The 20,049-nt window shown below is 44.6% G+C and overlaps 1 long non-coding RNA gene across 1 annotated transcript in view; it reads left to right on the forward strand.

Moving 5' to 3' along the window:
- The first annotated feature begins 50 nt into the window (after positions 1–50).
- Positions 51–20,049, forward strand: part of LOC141083050 (uncharacterized) — a 95,190-nt gene continuing 75,191 nt past the window's right edge. The window contains exon 1 of the long non-coding RNA XR_012230634.1: positions 51–203. This is a non-coding gene — a long non-coding RNA (uncharacterized lncRNA). The remainder of the gene's footprint in view (positions 204–20,049) is intronic.

The following is a 20,049-nucleotide window of genomic DNA, read 5'->3' on the forward strand; positions in this document are numbered from 1 at the left end:
ACTGTTATTTATTGTCCCGCTAGTGGATGGATTTGTATATAACAGGAGAGTGCGGCTTTCTATGCACAGCGACTCCTGGTGGTCAGTTTTTATACTAGAGATAGTTTTTTTTCTGTAGTCTTTGTACTTAATTTTTCCAATATAAGTAGGAAAACAGAAATATCGGAAAAAGAGAGCAATTGTGAGCCCTGGGGTTGTTGGAGGTAAGAGAATCTATGAAGATTTTCTTTCTATATGTTGATGAAATATGTTATAATTTTATTAGTTGATCATAGTCCTTCCTGTGACCCCACCATTGCCTTCCATAAATGGGATGGTAGTGCTCAGTAATAATATCTGAATTCTGGTCCACAGCACAAATATAACATCACACGTTTGCTTTTATCAGATCGCCCCCCCCCCATTAAATCAAATTTCACACCCCAAAACCAAAAATCTGGAAGAAAGTGTCCACATAAGAGCGGTTGACAAGGGCCCTAAAAGTAGTGACAGCCATGGGGTCCCTTCAGTTACCTGAGCCATTGTTGATTCATGGATGGCAGAAACCAGTGTAACTCATACTTGTCTATGGCCTACCAGAGGTCAGGGGGGCTCATTACAGTGTGGTAGCATGAAGGGGCACAATTACCATGTAGTGGCACATACAAGGCACCACTTCCATGTTGGGGCACTATTACTGTGTAGGGGTGAAAGGAGATAGACCGGACCACAGGCACCTGCATGCCGGGTCCGGAACTGAAAGGGATTGAGGGAAACATTAGTGAGAAGGAGCTTCCTGCTGACAGGAGGGGGCGGAGAGAGCCAAAAAAGCGCGTGCAGCAGCGTGAGGTAAAAGGGGAAAAGCGCGTGCAGCAGCGTGAGGTAAAAGGGGAAAAGCGCGTGCAGCAGCGTGAGGTAAAAGGGGAAAAGCGCGGCCAGCAGCGTGAGGTAAATGGGGAAAAGGGCACCCAGCAGCGTGAGGTAAATAGTGAGAGGAGCGATGTGCCCTGTCCCTCAAGACCGTACCGGCGCTGCAACAGGCCCCACTGCTTGCAGAGAGGTCGCAGCAGAGAATAGGGCCAGACATACAGAGCAGAGCCGTGCACGCAGAGCAGAGCCAAGTTGGGTGCTGCAGCAGACACAGAGAAGAGTGCTCTGTCCGGGGAGCACCTATGCCACACAGACCAGCGCCCGGACGCCATCAGCAGGGACAAGAGGAAAGGAGACATATAGTGAGTGCTCGGTGACCGCCATAAAGTCAGGTGCCAGACGCTCCATTAAAATGGCTACCCCGCGGGGCGTGGCCTAGCGCTGATGTGAGCAGACGCTAGGCAGAGGAGCTCTGCCATCAGCTTTATGAAAAATCCTTCATCAGGCCGCTTTAGCACTGATCTGGGCATATCTATTGGCACAGTGAGTGCATAAGAGTCGGGGGGAGACGCCAGGAGTACAGAGGAGCGCTGAGATGGGAAGGAGGAGGCAGAAAGACATCGGGGAGGTCGGCAGCGTGACTGCACAAGATGGCGCCGGGAAAGTGGAGGAGGCGCGGAGACAGTCTGAAAGCTATGGTAAACGGTCACAGATCCTCCAGAAGCTGCAGCGCTTTGCAAGGGAGGAGGAGGGGGACACCGGAGAAGGTATTGTGCTGGAGGGAGAAGGAGTGAGCGATGCAGCCACAGGAGATGCTGATAACAGGAGGAGAGGGGGAGGGGAAGTCGCTGGCCCTGAGTGTATGTCTGAGGAGGAAGACAGTGGAGCTGATGATGAGACCCCTGAGAGAGAGCCGACCCTGAAAGATGTCTTTATGGTGGTGTCGTTTTGCAAAAGGACACTGACTAGATTGAATAGTCGGGTTGATAAGATTAAAGAAGAAATCACTGGCATTAAGGAGGCACTGAATAAGGCTGATACTAGGATGGGTGCTGTGGAAGAGAGGGTTAGCACCACTGAAGACTCTGTAAACAAAATGCAGAAAACTCAGACTCAGCATGCTCAAAAGATATCAGAAGTGCACTTAAAACAGGACGACTTAGAAAATAGATCAAGGAGGAACAACCTTAGATTTGTGGGCTTTCCGGAAGAAGCAGAGGGCAGCGACCCCACCGTCTTTATTGAGCAATGGATCTTATCCAAGATCGGCAGAGACACGCTCTCCGGGGTGTTCGCAGTGGAGAGAGCGCACCGTGTCCCCCTACGACCCCTCCCACCGGGTAGTGCTCCCCATACTATGCTGGCTAGGATACTAAATTGCAGGGACAGAGAGACTATCCTCCGGGAAGCCAGGAAGCTGCAGGACCTCACGTTTAATGGAAGCCGTATAGAAATATATCCGGACTATTCAGCAGAGGTCCAGAAAATGCGGATGAAATTCGGCGAGGTCAAGAGAGGAATGAGAGCGCTGGGAGTGAAGTATTCTATGATGTATCCTGCCAAACTGAGAGTTGCAGCGTTGGGGTCTGTTCAGTTCTTCCCGACCCCAGAAGAAGCCGTCAAATGGATGGAGAACAATCGCTCCAAGCTGGGAGCAGAGAGAGACGGAGAAGGATGAAGTAGAGACTCCCGGACATATATCCTTTTCTCTTTTTGATGTGGTGCCCCGAGGTACCTGGTTTTTTCAGAACTATTTTTTAGCGGTATTGATCCCCGGACGTTTTTGATTATTATTGCAATATCCTTGTTTGAAAATGTTATGCGGCCTGATGAGTACTGTTGAGCATTCTTGTTTTTGATGGTGGGAGCGATGGACGCCAAAGGAGTGGAGGAGATTCAGTGGCTTTGTATGGGTTTGCAATAACTGGGTGCTGGCTGTACCCTCTCTCGTTGGAAAGAGAGAATCAGCTAGATTGGGATAGAGGGGAGGGAGGGGGGAGTGGAGGGAGACAGGGAGGGCCTTGTTATGGGGTAGTTCATATACTGCAATATAATATAGTGACCATAGGAGCTCGGTTATATTTTATATCTTTAGGACATAATGAGTGGTGATGCAAAAATCCTAAGTTGGAACATACGGGGAGTGTCTGATCCAAATAAAAGAGCGGCAGTTATGGCAGAAATTAGGAGGCATAGTCCAGCTATCACATGTTTATTGGAAACCCACTTGATTAAAGGAAAGGAAAACTGGTTGGGAGGGAAAAAATGGATCGCTCGGGCCTATCACTCTATGTACTCGGCTTACGCAAGGGGAGTATCTGTACTGATACACTATAGTACTCATTATGAAGAAATTGATTCTTGCATAGATAAAGACGGACAGTTTGTCTCTTTGCACTGTCGAATCTCTGGAATATGCATAATTGTGGTGGCCCTCTATATTCCACCCCCATATTCGAAAAAGAAACTGCAGGAGATCTTTGAATGGATTGGGGGAGAGGGGATTGTCCAGTGCTAATATTAGGAGACGTTAATAATGTTATGAATGAGTTTTGGGACCGGGCGGGTACCGCGGGAAATTGCTCTAGGAAAGACAAGATGACTCCATTTGGGATATATGTTAGCGAAATGGACATGATAGACTTATGGAGAGTACGCAATGAGGGGAAAAAATGCTTTTCGTGTTATTCGACCTCGTATCACACTTTATCACGAATAGACTTAGCACTGGGTAATAGGGGCATGGACAGAATGGTTGGGACGGTGGAATACTTACAGAGACTTATCTCCGATCACAGGGCAGTTGTGGTTAATCTGAGAGTGGGAATAGGGAAAGGGAAGAGAGCAGGGGGGACAATCCACCCGGAATGGCTCAAATGTTTAAACATGGGAACTATTAAAAATGATATTGTTGAGTTTTTTCAGTTAAACGAAGGTACTGCGGATCCACTTATAGTATGGGATACCATGAAAGCTTACTTGCGGGGATTATTCATACGAGATATTTCGAGACAGAAGACACGAACGAGGCAAGTAAATCAGGAGGCAGCAGATAGGCTCAGCAGAGCAGAGGAGGAAATGATAGTTAGACCTAATACCGATACCCAAAACGCATTAAAAGAAGCACAAGAGGAAGTAAATAAGTTGTACCTACAGGGGATAGATAAGAAAAGGGCATTCCAAAAAGCATTGTTCTATGAAGAGGGGGAAAAGGTGGGACACTTATTATCAGTGATTACTACAGCGCAGAAACAACCCTCACAAATATACAAAATTGTCACTAGAGATGGGGCAGTCCATAAGGATACTACTGAGATTTTGGATTGTTTTAAGGAATACTATGTAGAACTGTATACTTCGGAATTGAGGGCCTCGGATCTGGAGATGGATAGATATTTACAAGAGATAGAATTACCTAAGTTAGATGATATTGATAAACAAAACTTGGAAGAATTATTTACTGTGGAAGAGGTAGAGAAGGCTATCCTATCATTAACAAATGACAGATCACCTGGATCTGACGGGATCCCAGGAGAAGTGTACAAAGAGTTAATAGGAATTGTAGCACCCAAACTTAAGCATGTATTTGAGGTAGCAGTGGAGAAAGGGGTATTGCCAGGATCTATGAGGGAGGCTGTAATCGTGGTGATTCCTAAGGAAGGGAAGGATGCCTCATCCGTAGAATCCTATAGACCAATCTCATTATTGACATCAGATGTTAAAATACTAGCCAAAATGTTGGCAATAAGAATGTCTAGAGTTGTCCCAAAATTGATACATCCAGACCAATCCGGGTTCTTACAAAATAGATCCACCGCCATTAACCTGCGAAGACTTTTTTTAAATATTCAAATCCCAGCAGATAACAGGGGGGAAAGGGTGGTGGTCTCATTGGATGCACGAAAGGCATTTGATAGGGTAGAGTGGAAGTATTTATGGGCAGTACTGAAATGCATGGGATTTGGGCATAGATTTATCTCCTGGGTTAAGTTACTGTATGTAGACCCCAAAGGATTTATTAGGATTAATGGGGAGACTTCGGAGGCATTTGGTTTGTTCAGAGGAACTCGCCAGGGATGTCCATTGTCGCCGTTATTGTTTGCTGTAGCGATGGAACCGTTAGCGGCTAAAATTCGTAATTCCAAGGAAATACAAGGCTTTAGATATGGGGAATTGGAGGAAAAGATCGCCCTATACGCGGACGATATACTCCTGTTCTTGAAAGACGGCGGAAAAGCACTGACTGAGGTCATGGACCTTATAGGGAAATTTGGACACTTTTCCGGATTGAGAATTAATTGGGACAAGTCATGTATCATGGGGGTTGATAGAGAGCTGGGAGTTCGAGATGAGGGGGGGGATAGCTGGACACTTGAAAGTAGTTAAGGAATTTAAATACCTCGGAATATGGGTATCTATGCCTGTGTCTAGATTTCTCGAACTAAACTTGGACCCATTACTAGTTAAATTTAAAGTTAAGATGACAGCATGGTGTAAGCTAGTACTATCAATAGTGGGGAGGACAAATTTAATTAAAATGATTATGATGCCTCAGTTGATGTACGTCCTTCATAATGCCCCGGTTTGGATCCCAAAGAAAAAATTTTACAAAATTAACACCATTTTTAGGGAATTGATTTGGGGGAAAAAGCAAGCAAAAATTAAATTGGAAATACTGCAAAGGGGGAAGGAAGAGGGTGGGTTGGCGGCGCCAAATCCATGGATATACTTTGTAGCAACACAGGGGCAGCACTTTAGGGGCTGGAGAGAAGAGGGGAATTTGAGCGTTATGGGGAGAGTTTTGGCCCAAATGACCAACAAGAGAACACTGGTACAGAGTCTAGAAGCAGGAAACTTCGGGAGATTAGGGAAGGACATGCCCACATTTGGACTAATGCACAAAATATGGCAGCATATCAAAATTCTTAGAAGAGTTGAGGAATTGACGACATACACACCTATCTGGGATAATGTGAACCTTTCTGAACTATACAAACTGCGGGACTTTATTGATTGGGAGAGGAGAGGTTTGCAATATGTGTGGCAACTATTGGAAGGGTCTGAGATCAAGTCTTTTACTGTTTTAAAAGAAGAGTTTGGACTCCCATGTAGTGGGGAATTTCGATATTTTGGTCTCAGGCATGCATTTCAAGCGCAGAAACAGATAATGAATATGACGGTACAGAGGGATGTGGTATTGGATTTTGTGTGTGCGTCCGGGGGTACGAGAGGTGTTATTTCTACCATCTATAGAGACTTATTATACTCTTACTTGGCTGGGTCTCCCTTAACAGTAAAATCTAAATGGGAGAGAGAAGTGGGGGAAATAGTAGATGACACATGGGAGTCTATTTTAGAGTATATACGTAAACTCTCTTTGAGTGAGCCAGGTAGGATATCGCAACTATATATTGTACATAGAACATATAAGACTCCAGAACTTATGAGGAAAATGGGCTTGAGGGATAACGCGGAATGTCCAAGATGTGGATTTGAACCTGCGGGAATGCTTCATATGCTTTGGTCTTGTCCACGACTATCATCATACTGGGAGGAGGTTATAGGGCTTGTTGAGAAGATATATCGATGTGTTATAGGAAGGGACCCGGTAACGTGTGTGTTGGGGTATGTGGAGGAGGTGTCGGTGGGGAATGCCTATAAGTCCATCATAGCAAAACTCTTATATATTGCCCGTAAGCTGATAGCTCAAAAATGGATCGATGCTGAACCCCCAATGGTTGGGGAGTTTGTTACTCGTGTGAATAATGTAATTAGATTGGAGGAGAGAATTTACAGAAGGCGACATACGGAAGTTCACTTTGAGAAACTCTGGGCCATGTGGTTACAGTGGAGACAATCACATTGAGAAAGTCTGTATTGCAGCTGGGAAGGGGGGGGAGGGAGGAGGGAGGTGGTTGGGTTAGTTTATCTTCTTGACGGGGAGGAAATTGAATGTCGTGTAAATCTCTATATGCAATGGAAATGATTTGTAAGATGTGCTTGAATGTAATTATAACGACATTTGAATATAATAAAAATCTTTGGTTTAAAAAAAAAAATGGCTACCCCGCACGTGCTGCTTGAAAAGAGACTGGGAGCGTGACCTTCAGCTACCCCTGACTGTGTTAGTTTATTGCATCCCAGACACACGTGACCTAGCTTCACCAGGAATTATAGTTTGAGCTTCTGGTCCATATACCTGCACATGTCGCAGAGCAGAGCTGCATGCCGGCGGTTCCTCACACTGGACTCAGTACCGTGCTAGACACCGATAAGCATGGAAAATCTACCTGCTTCCCAGAGACTTCGCTGAGACATCACGTGCCGCTGTTGTCGGTGCCACCGTTGGACCCCCGTCCTTCACAGACTTTATCTGGACCTCAGGTGTCGCTGTTGCCCGTGCCACCTTTGGAACCCTGAGACGCTGCACACCAGAAGACTAGAGTCTGATAAGTTTTCCCTTTTCTTTTTGAACGATCGTTCATTCCTGTCCTATCCAGTTCAAACTCCCTGTCCCGTCCTTTGTCCTATGATACCCCTCCTTGCCCTGTTACTCTCTGCATGGAGTGTATTTGTTGTTAATAAAATCCTGTTAACTCTTGATCTGCCTCCTGTCCATGACGACATCCCGCATTCCTGCGATTTCTATAGGGGTACAGAGGAAGCAATATTACCATGTAGTGACACAGACAAGGCACCACTTCCATGTGGAGACACTATTACTCTGTGGAGGCACAGAGGAAGCAGTATTGCCATGTAGGGGAACAGAGAAGACAACCACTTCCATGTGGGGGAACTATTACTGTGGGAAGGAACAGAAGATACAGTATTACCATGTAGTGACACAGACAAGGTACCACTTCCATGTAGGGGCACTGTTACTTTGTGGAGGCACAGAGGAAGTAGTATTACCATGTAGTGGCACAGACAAGGCACCACTTCCATGTGGGGGCACTATTACTGTGTGAAGGCAAAGAGGAAGCAGTATTACTATGTAAGGGCACATAGACGGCAACCACTTCCATGTGGGGACACTATTACTCTGTGTGGGGGTACAGAGGAAGCAGTATTACCATGCAGTGGCACAGACAAGGCATCACTTCCATGTGGGGAACTATTACTGTGTGAAGGCAAAGAGGAAGCAGCATTACTATGTAGTGACTCAGAGAAGGCACCACTTCCATGTGGGGGCACTATTACTGTGTGAAGGCACAGACGAAGCAATATTACCATGCAGTGGCACAGAGAAAGCACCACTTTCATGTGGGGACACTATTACTGTGTGGGTGTACAGAAAAAGCAGTATTAAAATGTAGGGGCACAGACAAGGCACCACTTCCATGTGGGAACATCATTACTGTGTGGAGGTACAGAAGAAGCATTATTAGCATGTAGTGGCACAGACAAGGCACCACTTCCATGTGGGGAACTATTACTGTGTGAAGGCAAAGAGGAAGCAGTATTACTATGTAAGGGCACATAGAAGGCACCACTTCCATGTGGAGACACTATTACTGTGGGAAGGCAAAGAGGAAGCATTATTACCATGTAGGGACACAGAGAAGCCACCAGTTCCATGTGGGGGCACTATTACTCTGTGGAGGCACAGAGGAAGCAGTATTACCATGCAGTGGCACAGATACGGCACCACTTCCATGTGAGGAACTATTACTGTGTGAAGGCAAAGAGGAAGCAGTATTACTATGTAAGGGCACATAGAAGGCAACCACTTCCATGTGGGGGCACTATTACTGTGGGAAGGCAAAGAGGAAGCAGTATTACCATGCAGTGGCACAGACAAGGCATCACTTCCATGTGGGGAACTATTACTGTGTGAAGGCAAAGAGGAAGCAGCATTACTATGTTGTGACTCAGAGAAGGCACCACTTCCATGTGGGGGCACTATTACTGTGTGAAGGCAAAGACGAAGCAATATTACCATGCAGTGGCACAGAGAAATCACCACTTTCATGTGGGGACACTATTACTGTGTGGGTGTACAGAAAAAGCAGTATTAAAATGTAGGGGCACAGACAAGGCACCACTTCCATGTGGGGACACCATTACTGTGTGGAGGTACAGAAGAAGCATTATTAGCATGTAGTGGCACAGACAAGGCACCACTTCCATGTGGGGAACTATTACTGTGTGAAGGCAAAGAGGAAGCAGTATTACTATGTAAGGGCACATAGAAGGCACCACTTCCATGTGGGGACACTATTACTGTGTGAAGGCAAAGAGGAAGCATTATTACCATGTAGGGACACAGAGAAGGCAACCACTTCCATGTGGGGGCACTATTACTGTGGGAAGGCAAAGAGGAAGCAGTATTACTATGCAGTGGCACAGACAAGGCATCACTTCCATGTGGGGAACTATTACTGTGTGAAGGCAAAGAGGAAGCAGCATAACTATGTAGTGACTCAGAGAAGGCACCACTTCCAAGTGGGGGCACTATTACTGTGTGAAGGCACAGACGAAGCAATATTACCATGCAGTGGCACAAAGAAGGCACCACTTTCATGTGGGGACACTATTACTGTGTGGTTGTACAGAAAAAGCAGTATTAAAATGTAGGGGCACAGACAAGGCACCACTTCCATGTGGGGACACCATTACTGTGTGGAGGTACAGAAGAAGCATTATTAGCATGTAGTGGCACAGACAAGGCACCACTTCCATGTGGGGAACTATTACTGTGTGAAGGCAAAGAGGAAGCAGTATTACTATGTAAGGGCACATAGAAGGCAACCTGTTATGAACGAGTAACCGTAGGAGGCAGACACAAAAATAGAAGCTACGTCCAGAAAACCGGAGAAGTTGGCAACTATCAGATTGCAGACCCCTGAACCTATCAACACAACTAGCAGTAGCCGTGGGGGGTTCCTACGGTGCCCTAGACCCCTCGATCACAGCCGGAGAACTACATAACCTAAAGACAGAAAAGGAAATCTAAACTGCCCCAGAGCAGACCCCAAAGTAAAAGGCAGCCCCCAACATATAATGACGGTGAGCAAGATGAAAAAACACTCACACAGATAGAAAGATAGGCTGAGCAAACAATGGGGCCCAAGCTAACTAAAAATAGGACAGGATAGGAAAGCTGTTGTCTGCAATCTGCAAAAACCCTATAAAAGACAAAAGCCAACAGGCTGATATGGAAAAAGGCCCTGAAGCAGCTAGGCTTCAAAAACTATATCAGCACTCAGGTATTTTCTGAAGACAGAGCTAAAGGAATTCAGCTCACCCCAGCAGGGAATGACAGAAATCCAGCAAAACAAAGTCAAAGTACAAATGCAAACGGCAGAGCAGAAAACTTAGCTTTAGAAGAGCAGGAATTCAGACTGGTATCCAAGGATCCCACAGAGAAATCACCCGCAGGGCAGAAGGGCGTTGACAGCCTTATATCCAGTCAGTAACTCCACTCAGCCAATCATCATCATTAGGCCCAGATGCTTGATAATCAGGCTCACTACCTTTCTTTACCAGAAGAGGGAGTTCATCGGGCCTCAGTGGTAAAGGGGAAAATGAACTCACAACAGCAACCACTTCCATGTGGGGACACTATTACTGTGTGAAGGCAAAGAGGAAGCATTATTACCATGTAGGGACACAGAGAAGGCAACCACTTCCATGTGGGGGCACTATTACTGTGGGAAGGCAAAGAGGAAGCAGTATTACCATGTAGTGGTACAGAGAAGGCACCACTTCTATGTGGGGAACTATTACTGTGTGGAGCCACAGAAGAAGCAGTATTACCATGTAGTGGCATAGACAAGGCACCACTTACATGTGGGGAACTATTACTGTGTGAAGGCAAAGAGGAAGCAGTATTATTATATAAGGGCACATCCATGTGGGGACACTATTACTGTGTGGAGGTACAGAAAAAGCAGTATTACCATGTAGTGGCACAGACAAAGCACCACTTCCATGTGGGGAACTATTACGGTGGGAAGGCAAAGAGGAAGCAGTATTACCATGTAGTGGTACAGAGAAGGCACCACTTCTATGTGGGGAACTATTACTGTGTGGAGCCACAGAAGAAGCAGTATTACCATGTAGTGGCACAGACAAGGCACCACTTACCATATATGTGGGGAACTATTACTGTGTGAAGGCAAAGAGGAAGCAGTATTACTATGTAAGGGCACATCCATGTGGGGACACTAGTACTGTGTGGAGGTACAGAAAAAGCAGTATTACCATGTAGTGGCACAGACAAAGCACCACTTCCATGTGGGGAACTATTACTGTATGAAGGTAAAGAGGAAGCAGTATTACTATGTAAGGGCACATAAAAGGCACCACTTCCATGTGGAGACACTATTACTGTGTGAAGGCAAAGAGGAAGCATTATTACCATGTAGTGGCACAGACAAGGCTCCACTTCCATGTGGGGACACTATTACTATGTGGGGGTACAGAGGAAGCAGTATTATCATGTAGTGGTACAGAGAAGGCACCACTTCCATGTGGGGGCACTATTACTCTGTGGAGGCACAGAGGAAGCAGTATTACCATGCAGTGGCACACAGAAGGCACCACTTCCATGTGGGGGCACTATTATTGTGTGGAGGCTAAGAGTAAGCAGTATTACCATGTAGGGGCACAGAGAAGGCAACCACTTCCATGTGGGTAACTATTACTGTGTGGAGGCACAGAGGAAGCAGTGTTACCATGCAGTGGCACAGAGAAGGCACCACTTCCATGTGGAGACACTATTACTGTGTGGAGGTACAGAAGAAGCAGTATTACCATGTAGTGGCACAGACAAGGCACCACTTCCATGTGGGGAACTATTACTGTGTAAAGGCAAAGAGGAAGCAGTATTACTATGTAAGAGCACATCCATGTGGGGACACTATTACTGTGTGGGGGTAAAGAAAAATCAGTATTACCATGTAGTGACAAGGCTCCACTTCCATGTGGGGAACTATTACTGTGTGAAGGCAAAGAGGAAGCAGTATTACCATGTAGTGGCACAGACAAGGCTCCACTTCCATGTGGGGACACTATTACTGTGTGGGGGTACAGAGGAAGCAGTATTATCATGTAGTGGTACAGAGAAGGCACCAGTTCTATGTGGGGGCACTATTACTCTGTGGAGGCACAGAGGAAGCAGTATTACCATGCAGTGGCACAGAGAAGGCACCATTTCCATGTGAGGAACTATTACTGTGTGAAGGCAAAGAGGAAGCAGTATTACTATGTAAGGGCACATAGAAGGCAACCACTTCCAAGTGGGGACACTATTACTGTGTGAAGGCAAGGAGGAAGCATTATTACCATGTAGGGGCTCAGAGAAGGCAACCACTTCCATGTGGGGGCACTATTACTGTGGGAAGGAATAGAAGAAGCAGTATTACCATGCAGTGGCGCAGAGAAGACATCACTTCCATGTGTTGGCACTATTACTGTGAGAAGGCAAAGAGGAAGCAGTATTACCATGTAGTTGCACAGAGAAGATACCACTTCCATGTGGGGGCAACATTACTGTGTGGAGGTACAGAAAAAGCGGTATTACCATGCAGTGGCACAAACAAGGCTGTTGTGAATTCTCTTTCTGGGCTCCCTCTGGTGGTTACTGAAGGTAGTGGAGCTGGTCAGATTGACAGAGGTGTTTCAAGTTCTCTTTATGGGCTCCCTCTGGTGGTTACTGGAGGTAGTGGAGCTGGTCAGATTGACAGAGGCTTGCCACCTGATAATGATGCTGACGATTGGAGATCTGGGGTTTCTGACTGGTATATTTAAGACAATTGACTTCCTTCAATCCCTGCTGGTGATTTTCTTCCTGTGCCTTCTGAGGTCTGATGTCTCCTGCTCTGTTCCTGCATGGTTCAGCTAAGTGTTTATTTGCTAATCTTTTGCATTTGATCTGGGTTTGTCTATCTTTGCTTGGTGTGGGTCAGGTTGCTCCTGCTGGGACTGTGCTGGCTCACCGCCCATATGTTACTGCTTGTGTCAGTTTGTTCTGTCCCCTGTTATATTGGTTTCTTTTTGCTTTGCTTTCAGTATATACCAGAGTGCTGGCATAGTAGGGGCGAAGTCGTGTGACTTCAGTGTTTTTTGTGCATCAGACGTGTCAGATTTTTCAGGTTTTTTGCGTGATTGCAGACAGTGTCTTTCCTTTCCTGTCCTGTCTAGTCAGTTTGGGCCCCATCATTTGCTCAGTCTATTTTTCTGTCTGTGTTTGTGTTTTCATCTTATCTCACCGACAATATATGTTTGGAGGGTATCTATTCCTTTGGGGTCTGCTGCAGGGCAGTTTAGATTTCACCTTTCTTGCTTTAGGCTGAGTTAGCTCTTCGGCTGTGCCGAGGCATCTAGGGCATCGTAGGTATGCTCCACAGCTACTGCTAATTGTGTGGATAGGATCAGGGGTCTGCAATCCGCTTAGTTACCAACCTCTCTGGTTTTCTGGTGGCTTAGCCTGGTCCTTCTATCCTCCTCGGTGACCCATTCATAACACAAGGCACTATTTCCATGTGGGGGCACTAACTGTGTGGAGGCACAGAGGAAGCAGTATTACCATGTAATTGCACAGAGAAGACACCACTTCCATGTGAGGGCAACATTACAGTGTGGAGGTACAGAAAAAGCAGTATTACCATGTAGTCGCACAGACAAGGCACTAATTCCATGTGAGGCACTGTTATTGTGTGATGGCAAAGAGGAAGCAGTATTACCATGCAGTGGTGCAGAGAAGGCACCACTTCCATGTGGAGACACTATTACTGTGTGGAGGTACAGAAAAGCAGTATTATCATGTAGTGGCACAGACAAGGCACCACTTCCATGTGGGGCACTATTACTGTGTGAAGGAAAAAAGGAAGCAGTATTACCATGCAGTGCCACAGAGAAGACACCACTAACATGTGTTGGCACTATTACTGTGTGGGGGTACAGAGGAAGCAGTATTACCATGCAGTGGCACAGAAAAGGCAACCACTTCCATGTGGGGGCACTATTACTGTGGGAAGGCAAAGAGGAAGCAGTATTGCCATGTAATGCAACAGAGAAGACATCATTTCCATGTGGGGGCACTATTACTGTGTGAAGGTGCAGAGGAAGCAGTATTACCATGTAGTGGCACAGAGAAGGCACTAGTACCATGCGGGGGCACTATTACTGTGTGAAGGTACAGAAGAAGCAGTATTACTATGTACTATGCAGTTGTAACTACTTCCATGTGGGGGCACAAGAGAGGACCCTATTACCATATGGAGATACAGAGGGAGTACTCAATTTTGTGAAGACACAAAAGATGGATTATTACTTTTGGGGACCTCTAATAGTGTTGGAAGCACAACATTAGGGTCCAATTACTGTGTAGGGCATTGGTGGGGCATTATTACTGCTTATGGTGCTTTAGTTCTTTTTATCACTATATACATAATTCCCAACTGTCCTATATTCGGTGGAACTGACCCAATTTGGGGGAGCTGTTTCTCAAGGACAGGGTTATGTCCTGCCTTAAACGCACTCTGTAAAGTCTGTATGCTTATCTCCATAGCTCATCCTCCTCAGGGGCGGGAGTGGCATCTCTCTGCTCTGTTTATACTTAGAATCAGTTAAAGAGGTTATCCACCACTCAGACAACCCTTTCTCAATCCCTATGTTTCACCTCAGTAAAGCAATAAAACCTCCTGCGGGCGCTGTTCCAACAGTGTCAGCCTGACTTTCCCAGGATTGGCATGACATTTGTCACAGGGATCATGGGACATCAGCACTGGCTTCACTCTCCCTTCCTTTGTACAATACAGACATCCATAGAAATTGAGACCTCCACAGACCTACCTTCCTCCGGATGTCTGATTTGCCCAAAAGTGAGAGCTACTGCTAACACCAATGAAACATCACCCTGCACTGGAGATGAGTATAGGTGTTATTATTTTACCAGGGAGAAACATAAGGATTGAGAAGGGGTTGAGCGAGTACTGAGAAACCCCTTTAAATAACTCTTCATTTCTTGAAGTCTCATCTCCCGTGGAGTCAAACCTCCAATCTGTATCACTGACAGCAGCAGCAATAACCTTAAGCCACAGGTTGTACTGTAGAGAATAGGAGACTTTTCTGTACTTGAATGTACATTGTAGTCTGCTGCATTACAAGCTCGACAAGCTGGTGTATAGAGATAAATCTCTATATACAAGGGCATTTCTGTGTACCTGTATTCTAGAAGTCAGAGATTTTTTTTCTTCCTATCAAATTATTAAAAAAGAAAACAATAGCATTTTAAAAAGATTTTTGAATCAAATCAAATCACAAATCACAGACATATTGGGCATCCCCTGTAATTGTAGCAAACCTTAGAATACAGTGAACAGATTATTTACGGTGATTGGTAAATGGCATAAAAAAATGATATGATTGGGTTTTTTTCTTCATTAACCGATAAAAAATGTAATGCTGAGGCTGTGTCCACATATAGAGTAAAAACGGCATCTTTTTCTGCTAATTTTTGGCTGCACATTTTCTACTCAATCACAATCTATCTTCTCTGGTTATTGCATTTTTTGTTGCGTTTTTTATGCCATTTTTTTCCCTGATTTGAAGCATTTTTAATGCTTTTGGTACATTACAAAAAATCTTTGATCCTGCACTTAAATTGCAGGTTGGTAATAATCATATGATTAGCCTTCATGATTAAAAGAAGTTTTTGACTCAAGTTTCTATTTGTAAGAAACGTCCATCCAGTCCATTGTGAGCAACAAAGTTTTTCGAGGAGTAAAAGAAGGGTGGGTGTACTGGCTACCCATGGGTATGTAAAATGTTTTTGTTGGGTTGCTGTGGAAATGAAGTAAATTAGTCACTTGTGAACTAAGAAAATGGAGATGTCTTTCCACTTTAATCTAACAGTCATGAGAAAACCGGCTCGAAGTGGATCCGAGTACTTTAACTATAAAAAATGCTTCTCTATAGTGCTGATGGCCATTGCAGCTGCAGACTGTAATTTCATTGCCATGGACATTGGTTCTTTTGTCCATGGAAATGACTCCCAGACCTTTAAAAACTCGGACATGGGCCAACGGTTGTATACCAATACTTTTAATTTCCCCCTCCCACAACCTCTTCACAACACTGATGGCCCGCCAATGCCATTTGTTGTTGTAGGGGATGAGGCTTTTCAGATGTGTGGAAACCTACTCAAGCCATACTCCAGTCGTGACTTGAACCACAAAAAAAGGATTTTTAATTACCGACTGACCAGGGCCCGCAGAACTGTTGAGCGTGCCTTTGGTATTCTTGTGTCAAAATGGCGCATTCTTGGTACATCAATTAATCTGAAAATTAAAACAGTGGATGAGGTCATCAAGGCTTGTGTGGTTCTCCACAGTTACATAATGGCTAAAGAGCGACCATCCATTGAACTAGACGAACCAGTTGCTAATCCATTGCCAGATTACCAGCATCACCCTCTGAGGACAACAAGGGAAGTTGCAGAAATGAGGGATGCATTTGCGGACTACTTTGTTTCTGATGTTGGACTTCTGGCATGGCAAGATGCAATGGTTTAATGTATAAATTGTATTGTGAGGCAGCGCTGTCATTCAGTTAGGGGATTCTCGCTTAGCCGCCACAAAACCAGATCCAGCACGGGTTTTCATAAAGCAGTATAGTCCATGAGGTTTATTCATCATCATAAACCAAAGCAATATGCAACAGCATATAAACAGCAGAGCGTCCATTATAGCTTCACTCTGTAAACCCTGTGTTCACACAGGTGGTACAATGTCCAGCATACAAGCTCTCTTAGCCTCATTTATCTCACCCCGTCACCGTCAGGGTTCTCTCATGGCTGCTTCTCCATACCGCAGACATTCATTCCCTCCAGGGAACTCTCAGGCCCTTGCAGCCATTACTCACAGCGTCCACATGTGCTGTCAGGCAGGAAACCCCATCTCAGCGGGATCTTCCACACTGGACCAACCAGGTCCCAGAATTCACCCCTGTGACCTACCCTGGCCACATTATATGGTTCATAGCCACGCCCACCGGGTCACATGACTCTGACCTCATCGCAGGTCCTTCAAGCATTTACACACTCTTTCCAACAGTGCTTTAAACACACCCCCCTGGGTGGGTTTGTAGGTAACCAGGTCCGCCCATCTCTCTAGTTACCTGGAGACGTCTCCCTTACACATTGAAACAACACCTCAGCAATATCATTGCAGAACAACACATAAGTCTCCATCCCAAAGTCACCCACTTTGGGATGCATAACGGCCATTCCGTATTCTGCCATTCATCCTTTCTCCTGGGACATCCACACAGCGCCCCCTAGCAGACTCAGTGGTTACTACACCATAGTATGTAATCTTATGGTTTTTTCAAAGTTTACCTGTCTTTAAAGTTTTGATGTTACATAAAAAATAATTTTTGAAAACACCTGTTTACTTTGTTTTTGTTCCCATGCTTGAACCCCTTTACCCCCAAGGGTGGTTTGCACGTTCATGACCTGGCCAATTTTTACAATTCTGACCACTGTCCATTTATGAGGTAATAACTCTGAAACGCTTGCATGGATCCCACTGATTTTGACACTATTTTCTCGTGACATATTGTACTTCATGTTAATGGTAAAATTTCATTCAAATACTGTAACTTGCATTTATTTGTGAAAAAATGGAAATTTGGCAAAAATTTTGAAAATTTCGCAATTTTCCAACTTTGAATTTTTATGCCCTTAAATCACAGAGATATGGCAGACAAAAAACTTAATAAGTAACATTTCACATATGTTTTCTTCACATCAGCACAATTTTGGAACCAAAATCTTTTTTTGTTAGGAAGTTATAAGGGTTAAAAGTTGACCAGTGATTTCTCATTTTTAAAGCACCATTTTATTTTTACGGACCACATCACATTTGAAGTCACTTTGAGGGGTCTATATGATAGAAAATACACAAAAGTGACACCATTCTAAAAACTGCACCCCTCAAGGTGCTCAAAACTACATTCAAGAAGTTTATTAACCCTTCAGGTGCTTCACAGGAATTTTTTTAATGTTTAAAAAAATGTACATTTAACTTTTGTTTCACAAAAAAATTACTTCAAGTCCAATTTTTTTTATTTTACCAAGGGTAACAGGAGAAATTGGACTGCAGAAGTTATTGTACAATTTCTTCTGAGTAAGCTGTTACCTGATGTGTGGGGGGGAACCACTGTTTCTGCGCATGGCAGAGCTCAGAAGAGAAGGAGCGCCGTTTTGACTTTTTCAAGGTAAAATTGGCTGGAATTCAAATCGGACGCCATGTCACGTTTGGAGAGCCCCTGATGTCCCTAAACAGTGGAAACCCCCCACAAGTGACCCCATTTTGCAAACTAGACCCCCCCAAGAAACTTATCTAGATATGTGGTGAGAACTTTGAACCCACAAGGGCTTCACAGAAGTTTATAACGTACAGCCATACAATTAAAAAATATTTTTTCCAAAAAATGGATGTTTTCACCCCCAATTTTTATTTTCCCAAGGGTAACAGGACCCTAAAAGTTATTGTGCAATTTGTCCTGAGTACGCTGATACCCTACATGTGGGGGTAATCCACTATTTGGGCACATGGCAGAGCTCGGAAGGGAAGCAGCGCCATTTTACTTTTTTGGCTGTAATTGGGATTGGACGCCATGCCACGTTTGGAAAGCCCCTTATGTGCCTAAACAGTGGAAACCCCTCACAAGTGACACCATTTTGGAAACTAGACCCCCCCCAAGGAACTTATCTAGATGTGTGGTGAGCACTTTGAACCCCCAAGGGTTTCACAGAAGTTTATAACACCCGGGCGTGAAAATAAAAAAATCATATTTTTTCCACAAACATGATCTTTTAGTCCCCAATTTTTGTTATTTTCCCATGGGTAACAGGAGAAATTGGACCCCAAAAGTTGTTGTCCTATTTGTCCTGAGTACGCTGATACCACATATGTGGGAGAAAACTACTGTATGGGCACACGTCGGGGCTCGGAAGGGAAGTAGTGACGTTGGAATGCAGACTTTGATTGAATGGTCTGCGGGTGTCATGTTGCCTTTGGAGAGCCCCTGATGTACCTAAACAGTGGAAACCCCCCACAAGTGACCCCATTTTGGAAACTAGACTCCCCACGGATCTTATCTAGATGTGTGGTGAGCACTTTGAACCCCCAAGTGCTTCACAGAAGTTTATAACGCCCGGGCGTGAAAATAAAAAAATCATATTTTTTTTCCACAAAAAATATATTTTTGCCCCCAATTTTTTATTTTCCTAAGGGTAACAGGAGAAATTGGACCCCAAAAGTTGTTTTGCAATTTGTCCTGAGTAGGCTGATACCCCATATGTGGGGGTAAAACACTGTTTGGGCGCATGGCAGAGCTTGGAAGAGAAGGAGCACCGTTTGACTTTTTCAACGCAGAAATGGCTGGAATTGAGATCAGACGCCATGTTGCGTTTGGAGAGCACCTGATGTGTACAAACAGTGGAAACCCCCCAATTCTAACTCCAACCCTAACCCCAACACACCCCTAACTCTAATCTCAGCCCTAACCCTAGCCCTAACCCTAGCCCCAACCCTAATGGGAAAATGGAAATAAATACATTTTTTTAAATTTTATTATTTTTCCCTAACTAAGGGCGTGATAAAGGGGGTTTGATTTACTATATATGGCGGGTTTTTATGTTTGGCAACTGTCATACGCTAAAAGACGCTTTTTATTGTAAAAATAGTTTTTGCATCACCACATTTTGAGAGCTATAATTTTTCCATATTTTGACCCATCAAGTCATGTGAGGTCTTATTTTTTGTGGGATGAGTTGATGTTTTTATTGGTACCATTTTTGGGCATGTGACATTTTTTGATCGCTTTTTATTCCGATTTTTGGGACACAGAATGAACAAAAACCAGCATTTCAAGAATTTCTTTTGGGGGGTGCGTTTACACCGTTCCGCGTGTGGTAAAGTTGATAAGGCGGTTTTATTCTTCCGGTCAGTACGATTACAGCGATACCTCATTTATGTCATTTTTTTAGGTTTTGGCGCTTTTATGCAATGAAAACAATTTTATATAAAAAATAATTGTTTTTGCATCGCTTTATTCTGCGAGCTATAACTTTTTTATTTTTTCACTGATGACGCTGTATGGCAGCTCGTTTTTTGTGGAACAAGATGATGTTTTCAGCGGTACCATGATTCTTTATATCCGTCTTTTTGATCGTGCGCTATTGCA

The sequence above is a fragment of the Dendrobates tinctorius genome, unplaced genomic scaffold (genome assembly GCF_039654945.1).
Source record: "Dendrobates tinctorius isolate UK_male_01 unplaced genomic scaffold, ASM3965494v1 ptg000004l, whole genome shotgun sequence".
In the NCBI taxonomy this organism is placed as follows: domain Eukaryota; kingdom Metazoa; phylum Chordata; class Amphibia; order Anura; family Dendrobatidae; genus Dendrobates; species Dendrobates tinctorius.